Source organism: Anser anser, assembly GCF_964211835.1.
Source record: "Anser anser genome assembly, chromosome: 5".
NCBI lineage: Eukaryota > Metazoa > Chordata > Aves > Anseriformes > Anatidae > Anser > Anser anser.
This window is the reverse complement of record NC_139725.1, coordinates 20,164,261-20,173,040: the sequence shown is the minus strand read 5'-3', so window position 1 is coordinate 20,173,040 and position 8,780 is coordinate 20,164,261. Positions and strand designations below refer to the sequence as shown.

The window sequence follows — 8,780 nt, the reverse complement described above, 5'->3', positions numbered from 1 at the left end:
CTGATAAAAAAAAAAAAAAAAAAAGTATCACTGCAGTGCAGTTCAACACGGCTACAGCAGAGGAAACATCCATGCTTTTTGGAACAACTTTTAAGCTATTAAATTCTGATATAAGCAAGTCACGGTTATTCTCTTTCACTAGATAAATAAGCGTTAAGTTAAGTAGCATGCTATTACTGCGGCTGGCTGCAGAATGGGAACTGCTTGGCAAATACTCAGTCGTCTACTACTCCAGCCACCTCCATCTGTGAAAAATTAGGAATGAGATTTGGGTGTTGAATATTAACTAATTCTAAAAGATTGCAGTGTGAAAAACACCGGTCATCCTTGCCTACCAACAAAAAATGGACAATTCAGGCACTGTAGAAACCTCCAATTTACCTAGAAAATGTGTCCTCGGGATAGACTCAGCACAATTCATTTAATCATCCTGATTCATGGAACAGATGAATTTACATGATCTGTTCGTAACGCCAACTGACCTCATATGAATCAGCAAGTCTGAATGAGTATTTTTCAGTCTGTGGCTCCCGGACACTTTGTTAGAACACAAAATCACATGCTTGCAGCCTTTTACCTAGCCAAAAAGAAAACAGTCAAGCTGGCATTTTCTAGTTCATCGTTCAAAGAGGCTTAGTACACTGGTAAGAGATGGAATTACATTACACCAGTCACTATCCATGCCTGAAATGTTTGTATTTGTCATATTCAGCTTCAGCATTACTCAAACCCCCTTCTGTCTTAGAAAACCTTGATGTCCTACACGGTGCTCTCCAGTACCATCACCACTAGTGACATCAGCTTTGCAATATGCATGTGCGTGCTGAATGTCAAAGTCTGCACACCTAAATACACATTACAGGGTTTGGAGGTTTTGTTGTCACTTTTGCACTGAGGGAAGGATGGGGAACCAACCTCATGCTCAGATGTCAAGTTCATAGATGGTGCATGAATTCTGCAAATTACAGTAATTTGGGTTGGTTACAATTCCCTGTGCAAGCATATAATTAATAAAATGGGAATAAACCTTGCTGTACAATTTGTGCCAGCACTTGCTCTAATTTCCCAGACAGCCCAGCCTCATTACCTCCAGATTTGTGCATCTCATTATGATGCTGACACTCACATTTGTGTGATTAGTGCTGAAATTACAGATTCATCCTGATTTAGTGTGGCCTTTATTGCTGTTAATTAGACAACGAAATGTGAAAACTGTTACGGCATTTTAATTACCTGAATGCAATGAGATTTGTATGGTTAAAAAAAAAAGAGAGAAAATGCAATCTTTTCCTTGAAACAGTTGCTGGCTCCGATGGAAATAGCTGACTGAGAGAAATCTGATGTTTTGCTCCTAGTTGAGATGATCCATTGTGTCTGTATTTGGCACGTACAGTTCCTTTTTTTGTGTGTGTATAAAATGACAGATCGAATATGCTATTTTATTAAAGGGTATTAAAACATGGAAAAACAAAACCGTGAATGGAATAAAGATGGGAGAACTGGTTAATCTAAGTAACTTCTTAAATATTATTTTGGCCAAGATCCTTCAAAAAATGGAGGAACAGCCACCAGTAAGCACAAGTAATGTGCATAAGTGTAACCTCAAGGAAACGCAGCATCAAAGCTCCAAGAAAAGAAGCCCTGGAGTTGCTGGACTTGCGTTGAAGTAATTTTGCACAGATTGTGCCCTGAGCACGAGCCATGCCCTGTAAGAACTTGCTAGGGAAGGCAGCAGGAGGCTGCCCCTATGACAAGGGACTACTGCACTAACAAGTTGTCCCCAGTGACTGTTCACTTTAGGCACACAGCTCACATGTAGGCACTTGCAGGTAGACACACAAACGTACAGGTCTGAGTCTTGTACGGCTCCATGCCTCTTCAGTTTGTATCTCTGGATATACTTAATTATGGCAGACATGGTCTTTACCAGCACTGCTATGAACACAGAGCCCGGCAAGCCTGCAGCCAGCTGCTGACAACCCAAGTCTGCAATTCGAGAAAAGCACTGTCGTGGTACTACAACTTTTGTTACAGACTCAGATTCGTAGAACATTATTTACACTGTGCCCATTTAACTACATTTAATAGTCTGTTGCCCATTTAAATCATTCTTCAACAGTGCACCCTACATAAGCATTATCTTATTTGACCATAAACACCTTTCTATACATAACACTATCATTTTGGTGATTCTGACTAAGGTTTCTTAAGCCTGTCTACTCCTTTCATCATATACTGGATAAAATTTTGTGGTTTTTCTTTTGCAAGATCAATAATAATAATAATAAAAAAGCATTATGTTTATTTTTGAAAAGAAAATCAAATTGGCACCATAGTTTTTAAACAGACAGATTTCAAGTAGATTTTAAATCAGCAAGAATCAGGAAATATGAAAAAGGACACTCTCAAAGAGATGTCAAATATAATAGATTCTATACCTTTCTATCCAAACAGCAAATGCATCCATGAGTAGCTCATAACATTACAACGTAGTTGGCATGGTGTTGCTCTGAGAGCTTCTCTGGTCTCTATGCATTTACGTTCTTATCTTAAATTATGTCCATTTACATTTTTGGATTGGCAATTTTTAACGAAATAGATAAGGAAAATATTCAACACTTTTTTTTTAAACTATTCTGTAAACTTCTAATGAAACCAAATTCAAAACAGTGTGGTGAAAATGCAAGTCTTTGTATTATTGCTAGTATTGATCTCCTGACTTTTAACATGCAAAAACTCAGCATGCTTATCCAGGTACTCAGTGTTCAGAAAGCAGAGAAAACTGTTTCAGAGATTTCATCCATGGTTTCTTTCATGCAGATACAATGACCGGCACCTTTTCAACCAACGAAGTCCGTTTTTTCCCCTGAATGTTGATTTGGCATGAATCCAAATTTTACTTCCATTAAAAAATAGAAGACAATTACCTTCGTATTTGCTTTAATATTCCTAAAAACAATGGTATTCTCTTACTTTAAAGCCAATATAGTTCACGTTGTATCTGTGGAGTCATAAGACATCACCTTTTCCTTGCATTGCCACGTGCCCATTCAGACATTCTGCTATACAACAGAAATACCACCGTATCTTGCCCTCAGTAGAGAAGAATTTAGGTCCAAGATTATCTGGCTCCCCACCTTCTGCCTCCCCTCTACTTTTGATACCACAGACAGTCCCCTGAACATAATTTTGACAAGTGTACCATGAAGATATCATTGAATTGACCATCTGCCCGAGGAACTAAACATGGATAAAAAGAAGAAAAAAAAAAACAACAAGACAGACAGGTATAATATAAATAAATAAGGATTTGTCCAGCAATTTTTCACTCTAAAGACAGCTTCCCCCAGAAGCGTTTTACAAGAATAAGTACCACCATTTTTCAAACTAGGGTTGCAAATATTAAGCAATTTGCCAAAGGCTACACTAGTCAATAAGAAAATCATGAGCAGAGTCCAGTTCCTTGCTGAATTCATTAAAGTGCTAAATAAAGTCTTTAAAAAAGGAGGGCAGGAGACACATATTCATGTATAAATATAAGCAAGAAAATGATGTTGATGGAATAAATACAAATCAGGCACATGGTGTGACAGTACTGCAGCTTTTTGAACCTCTTCAAAAAGCAGAAAGAGCAAAATTTTGGCAGAGTCTTCTTTCTCTTCTGATTCGAAGACACTGCATAGTTGAATACACTATTGAGAAAGTGCTCAAGTACACCCTGTTATGCATCATTCCTTGACACCTTAATAACTCTAAACCTAACCCCAATTATGACCCTAACCCAACACCAACATCACCAATTTCTCCCATCAAAAAGTGCTCACAACGGAAGCCTTTTGCTAGACCTGAACTCCCTTTGGGAGCCTTTACACAACTGCACACACAACAGGACTCTGTTTTTTCTCTCTCTCCAAGCACTAACGACCCTAACCCTAATTATGACCCTAACCTGACACCTACGTTGCTAATTTCTCCCATCAAAAAGTATTCACAACGGAAGCCTTTTGCTTTGACCTGAGAGAATGTTCCTATAGAGAACCTTTAAAATTAAAAATTAGGAGGAGGTGTGAATCGTGGTTGTAAACTAACCTTTAACTTCTCCTTCAGAAAAAATAATGAATACCACGTGTAATTGGGAAAAAGAGTTGGATTACACAGAATTAGAATGTTGCCAGGGTATTCTGTTTTTTGTATTAATATGTATATCATTCTTCATATTGACGGAAGTTCAGGGGGCAATAATACTGACCCTGAATGTGGAAATGTTACCTGTGAGGTAGGGAATTATCTATATTGTACCAAATATGGTAGCTACGGGAATGCTAATATATATAATGCACACCAGACACAACATGGGAATCATCCTATAACTGAATGGCTAGTCCTGAAAGGCAAGGTATTGGCTATGTGGTCATAAAGCCAGGAAGGTGCTTGACCCTAGAATGGAAGGAAGCTTGCTCCCTGGGGGCAGTAATTCCAAATGTAACTATTACTGAAGATGTACAAAGCCAAAGTCCCCTTGGGACCCATATACACAGAACGAAGAGGACTCCAGCTAATCCTCTAGTGAAAAGGAACAGGGCATTTCACAGGTTTGCGATGTGGTTTATCCCTTGGTTAGGGGTGAGTGAATTAGAGAAAGCTACTGTAAATATATCAGCTGTAGTAGAAGAATTAGAAAATAACTCTCTGGATGCGATCCAGGCACTAGAAGAGGTGGTGACGAGTCTGTCAAAGATAGTATTCCAGAATCTAAAGGTGCTGCTTTTGTTACTCCTTGCAAGGAGGGGTTCACCCTATAATTAATGCCAGTTGCTGTATGTATGTAGACCAAATGGGGCAATCTGAGACTGATCTCAAAAATATTTGGGAGAAAACCAAGACCTTACATGAGGTGACCCAAGATGACACTCCCTGGAGATTTAGAGACATTTGGGAAAAATTGTCTGGTTGCCTGGATGGGATTGGGTCATGTAACTATTTGTTAGTATTCTAGTAATAATAGCATTGTGCATAAAATGCCAAGTATACTCTCTGCTAATATCACTGTTAAAGGAAGTGTACTTATTAGCAAGCATAATTAGCTGCAAGCTTCTGAATGTCATTTCACCATGCAAGGCTGAATGACAGAAGGGGAACAATCAGTCTGACCACTGAGGTCTTTATGAATTGCAGACATTAGCAAATCTCAGTAAGAAAATGCCCTGAAGTGTATATTTGCAATTTCTCTGCTATTAGAGATTATTAAAAGTTATTCATATGCCATGGCTAGAATGGGACAAAAATAGAAAGCTTACATAATCATCTATTATGAAGAATGAGTACTAAATGTAAAAATAATTGAAAATGAGATTGTAGGCAGCCACTGGAAAGCTAGAGTTGCCTTAGCTCTAAAAATACACAATAATGTATTTGTTGGTTAGTGGCTGTAAAGGACATACAGCTGATCTGCATTAATTTATAAACACTGCATGTGACCTGGTCACTGTAACAGTTACTGCCTGCATATATCAACTTGGCTTTGTAACAGAGCTGTTGGGAAACTAAACAGAACCATTAGATTAGCAACAATTGCCAGGTTATGAATCAATCACCCTGTCAACATCACTGATGGAAATAATAGAGGTCTTCAAGTCAAAGTTGCAAGACTTATTTTTACCTAAGCTGGAAAGCAAAGATCTAAAGGACACCCAACAGGTAGGAAGCAATTTTCCACTTTCAGCTAGGCAAGAAACATTGCAGTGACCTGCTAAGTGATCACGGTTTGCAGTCTGTACACAAGTGGATCACCCAGCCCTCACTTTACAAATGAGTTCTCCCGCAGGTGAAGGAAACAAGACTGAGTTTAGCAGAGACACTCAGGAAGACCAGAAAAGGAAACAGAAAAGCAGCCAATACACAAGTCCTGACAAAGACACCTTTGAAGAAAGTGCTTACTCTTATTTTTGGTAGAATGTAAAGTATCCTGAAGTTTTCTCTTAGGAAACCTTTTTTTCCTCTCTTAGCATTAAGGGTGTGCAACGTTCAACAACATACATGGGTTCACTAGCACAGATGAGTCATACAGTGAATTAAAATGTTCTGTGCAACTGACTTAACTATTGTGCCTGTTACCAACAACATGTTCTAGACTTGCCTGATTTTTGTAGGAGTATACATGCAACAAAACCAGTAATCTGACAATTGCTTAAACTAAAAAGGGTATTCCCGGAGGACAACTCGTCTTTCTCAAACCTTTCAAAATAGTTGTTAGACAGGGAGTCACGATGCCCACTCACACATATCTAAAGCAGACACAGCTCTCACGGAAATTAATGACTGCAGATAGCGTCTATGATCAGCAACCTATACTTTCACCACATTACACTGCTCATTGTTTCACTATCATGTTGAAGAACCTTCTTAGCTGCAATGAAGTGCCACTAAAAGAACGAGGTGCTAGAAAGAGAAAGAAAATGATGTGGCCTTGTGATATTCAGAGGTCACGGCAAAATTAATCAGCATGTGTTGCCATCAGTACTATATCCAGAAGTTCAGGCTGTCTAGAGGTGAAAGAATATAAAATTAAAGATGAACTGTGACTCAGAGAGAGGTCAGGAATGGTCTCCTTTCAATTCATCTCTCAGCATAATATACTATGTGTAATAGAGGCCTTACCCCCTGAAGATGATGCAATAGAAAATGGGAAAAATACTTGTTATAGTATGTATGAAGGAAACAAGACTTTTGCTGCATCTTTTAAAGTGCATTTCTAGTATATACTACCCTTTAAGAGACCACTTGTTGCAATTTAAAAACTAAGTTATGTATGGTTACATACCACGGCTACTTCGGTCTGTTTCATAACGAAGAAAAAGTCTAAAGCCCAGAGAAGCCCAGCAACTTCAAAAGTATCTTCTCTTTGTGAAAACTACAGAGGTGGAGCACCAGAAGGTGTTTACTGTTAACAAGAAAGACTTTTGAGACTTAAGGTCTTTAAAACCATATTAGTGATAATGACATTCAATATCAAATCTCACAGAGCTTTATAAAACATCATTCTGAAATGCAGCACACTTCTGCAAAGGAACTCATTAAGAATGATATACATAATCATGTCGACGCTGGGAGAAACCCACTACCCACATGATACTGCAGGATATCCTGTGGGAGCGTAAAGCTTTCCTTTTCGGGTCTGATGGAAGCTCCTGGTAAACTGCATTTCTTGCAAAGAAAGAGGGAGAACAAACCAATTAACTGCTCTTATTAGTAACAATCTCAGAATTAAAGCAGAGATAAAGTACACTTAGGTCCTAAATTCATGATCTGGGTGCGGAAATTACATTTTCATTTAGCGATCCAAAGGGGTTATGCATAGCAGCAAATTTTGCAACGCAACTGAGTTTGCACATACTAAAAGATGTATGTACTAATGGATGCCACATGGACTTTAATACTTCAAACTAGCAAAACCCTATCAGGCCCCTAATGACTTTTACCTATATTTCTTAAGGTATTTCCATACTAATTGTACTTTGTTCACTAAATGCTACTTTGAAATAGCAGCCAAATGTCTTAATAATGGTGTCTGATGATTGTAGCTCAACATAACAGACAGAACAGTACTCCTTCTTTATAAATACTGTTTTCCATTTCCAGCAATGAAGTTAAGTGATTCAAAAGCATCATTTCATGGTTCTTGTAGTATGCACAAAAAAGGACATTAGTCTTTCTGTTCCCAGTAGCAGATGAATACACACAAAAATGTATTGCCAGTAAAGGGTGATCTTGTTTTATGGATTTTAACTAGTATTTGTATCAAGCTTGAGCAGAACCCATGTAATATCACTGATACAGCGTAAGTTTAATCTTATTCACATGATTTTGCAGTACTTATTCTCATTAGAGGCAAAAGCTCCTAAGGTCAAAGGCAATGGGGAAGATGTTTCATTTCCCTTCATACTCTGAACGCTACCTGGAATTAAACATAGTGCTTAAGTATCTGGATGCATTTAGATCTGCTCAAAAAGCATTTAATATCCTTCTGTAAATAGCAAATTCTGTCACTGAGGTGGTGCAAAGAACTCCTGCAAGTGTTATCAAATTGACATGTAAAATATATATCATATTATGATATATAATATGCTTATATAATATGCTCCCTTTATGCTTATAAAAATGTAATAACAAATTAAACATTTGTGTGTGAAGTGTTTGTATTTTCCACTATGATGAAAGCTTCTGTTTAGTCAAATATAGCTCTGGATTAATAGTTTCAGCTGCTTCTAAAGAAAAAAAGCACCTGACAAGTTACTACATCAATTAAATGGAACCAAGCCAAATGAGGAATATACTAATAACTTCTGGAATGAGAAATGTTAATTCTTTTACATTAACTGGCCTTTTGGGGTTTCTAATAGGCTGAATCTAGCATACTATGGGATTTTAACATTGACATGTTTCTAATGAGAGGTTAATGAATCTAATCTCTCACACTACGGTGAAACACAAGACTGGGATTCAGGGAGCCAGCTCTGATGGTGTTTGGCTGTGTTCCAGTTGAGTTCACTTATTTACGAAGAAGTTTCCATCAGATGTTCCTTTTCGTACGGAAACAAAGTGACTTGGGACAAAATGGTCCCTGTGGCATGGAAGAGACTGTCAGCAGCCCAAGGAAGAGGCCAATTCTAAATTAAAATTCATTAACCTTAGCATCTGTCAGAGTTTTGAAAAGAAAAAAAATAAAAGGGGGGGGGGAATGCATTAGACAGAGACAAACAGAATTACCATGGTTTCCCTGC

The 8,780-nt window shown here is 38.0% G+C and overlaps 1 protein-coding gene across 11 annotated transcripts in view; it reads right to left on the bottom strand.

Moving 5' to 3' along the window:
- Positions 1-8,780, bottom strand: part of CHID1 (chitinase domain containing 1) — a 115,647-nt gene that overhangs the window by 35,602 nt on the left and 71,265 nt on the right. The window lies entirely within an intron of this gene.